Here is a 2,947-nt window from a genome sequence, read left to right as displayed (position 1 = left end):
GGAAAGGTAAGATATCAGCTTTTAAGCCTGATGAACTTCAATCTCTATGATTGACTTAACGGATTAGATGATCACCTCATGATTATCGATGATATCTGGACGTAATGTGTATCCTCCTAAGCACATTATTTTCTTACCGACATCTCGCGATGTTAGGTACTGTGGGAGGCTTGGCTTGACCAATTGTGAGGTAGCCCGTGCGTTCTTTTGGCACACATGTTCGATTGCTATATCTTTGGTGCTCGGTTCCCACTTGATTCCCGTTTACTTTGAAGACCTATTTTGTGATTCGAGATTCTCTTCTTCATCAGTATGGTACGTTATTCGAGATTATCGTTGGTTACCATATTCATTACATATTGATTGCGGTTTGGGAAGTTACTTCGGGGGAATGCAAGTGGGAACCATGGTTGTTATTTACTCCAAATAGTGTCCACGCTAGTTGTTTGTTTGGTTTCTTGTTCGTTCGGTTCTACATACATGTTTGAAGACGTTATTATATGGTAGAAGATTATTTTCGAGTTCATTTGCTTGAGGACAAGCAAAACGCTAGTGTGGGGTGGTTTGATATCGCATATTTTATACACGTTTTCCTTAGCGATATCGATCATAATTTAGTCCTTTCGGATACGATTTGGTGTTTATTTTGATAATATTGAGAATGTTCGAGTTTGAAGAGCTATTTGTAGAAGAGATGCGGTTTTTGAAGTTTTTGAGGCATTTTTTTGATCGGTTGTTATTATTGGTGCATCGAGGATTAAAACGTTCAGTACTTATTGGTTAATGAGGTGTTGAGGTAGTTAAAGCAAGTAAAAAGAGAAAAATAAACGTGAGAACCAGATTCAGCTTATGGTCGCGGCGCGAAGATTTATGTCGCGGCGCGACGTTCAACGTATTTCCAGATTAGAAGAGGGGTTAAAAAGGGTTCCAGTCTGCGTGCTTTGTCGCGGCGTGACAATTTAAGCCGCGGCGCGGCAGTCTGTCGGTCCAGATTATTATGGCAGGTATTTAAGGCCCGAAAAATACCCTAATTTATCACTCTTCCATCCAGACGAATTGTAGCAGTTTTTGGGCGATTTTTGGTGATTTTTGGAGAACTCCAAGATCATTCAATCACTTCAATCATTCCAGATTCAACCTTCAATCCGTTCATCATCCACGATTGCTTATTTAATTAGGTTGATTTCTTTGTCATAAACAATGAATTCTTTCCTTTATTTATTTGTGATTTTGGTTTTAGCCATGATTGTTGACTAAGCTTTTAATGTTTGTCTAGATTGAATATTTGCATGTGTTTGGATGATACTTTAATGTTTTATTGATTAATGCATGATAATTATGAGTTTTGATTAAGAACCATTCTTGTGAGAGTTGATTATTGTTACTAGGTTGATTAGTGAATCTTGTTTGAACAAAGGAAACCCTGTTTCAATTTAGTGATCTAATTTCCAATTGATTTGTCTTAACCGATTGGGTGCTTGCTGGACCAAGGGGGTAAACCGGGTAACATTGATTGAACAAAATAGGGGTAAATTGTGTGGAGCGAATGCGTTACCAATTGAATCTTAATCTTATAATTAGCTAATTACTAAGTCACAAACGAAAGAGGTCTTTGGTGAAAGGGAACCCTAAGCCAATAAATCCTAGTTTGACGTGTTTGCTGAAAGAGAACTCTGGGTAAACCGACTCTGTAATTGCGTGCATTGATAAATAGAACTAGTGCTTAATAACAAATCATCCAACACTGCGAATAGGAGATCTAGGCGAACATTCTTTTATCTATTGAATTCAAATATCTTTATTTTCCGTTGAGTCTGCAATTTGATTTATTTAAACTTAAAAACCCAAAAATATTGTCTTTTACTTTTGATCTATCTTTGATTTGGCTAATCATTAAATAGCCACAAAACAAATATTCTCGTACTTTCGATTTTCATAGTCTAACTTAGTTTACTTTTATTAGTTGCAAACTTAATTCTCACTTAATACTGTCCTTGGAACGATCTTGGATTTTACCAATATCTATATTGCTACACGATCGGGTACACTGCCCGTTAGTGTGTAATCTTTTAATAACTGGGATTTTTCATTGATAAATAATATACACGATATAACACATAAACGCGCGACACAACGGACCTAAAATTACAAGTCAACTATGCACATAAATATAATATAATATATAAATAATTCTTAAAATTATATATATATTATATTATATATTAAAAACCGTCGGCAAACTAGGAGACAAACGATTGTGAGCTGGATCCTTGCTCCACTGTAAACTATGTTCTTCGTTTTTAAATTAATGTATTGTAACTAAGTTATTATTATGCTTATTTGAGCAGAAGTAATCGTGATGTTAGACTAAATATTAAGACGGGGTTATTAGATTTTGTACCATAATTAAGGTTTGGACAAAAGACCGACACTTGTGGACATTGGACTATTGACTATTAATAGATGGGGGGTATTGTCTAATCGAATGACAACTCATTGGAATCTGTCGAACCTATCTTCAAATTAGTTAATCTAATAATTATTAAAATGATTATGTATGTTCTATTTAGTGACGTTTATACGACATCTTTTACGATCATTTAATTAATTATTCGGGTTGGGTAATTGATTATTCATTCTGATCAAGTGGGTAAATTAATATTCATATCTCATTAAAACAAGGGTGGATTACATACAAGGATAATTGGTGTAATTGTTAACAAAGTATTAAAACCTTGGATTACACGCAGTCGATAACCTGGTGTAATTATTAAACAAAGTATTAAAACCTTGTTACAGTTCGAATCCCTAATTAGTTGAAATATTTGACTTCGGGAATAAGGTTAATTTGACGAGCATTTTATAATTATGACCGGTGGACTATTATGGACAAAAACCAGATAGGTATCAAATAAACCAGGACAAAGGACAATTAACCCGGGTAACA

The sequence above is a fragment of the Rutidosis leptorrhynchoides genome, chromosome 9 (assembly GCF_046630445.1).
Source record: "Rutidosis leptorrhynchoides isolate AG116_Rl617_1_P2 chromosome 9, CSIRO_AGI_Rlap_v1, whole genome shotgun sequence".
In the NCBI taxonomy this organism is placed as follows: Eukaryota; Viridiplantae; Streptophyta; class Magnoliopsida; order Asterales; family Asteraceae; genus Rutidosis; species Rutidosis leptorrhynchoides.
Note: the sequence above shows the minus strand (reverse complement) of the source record.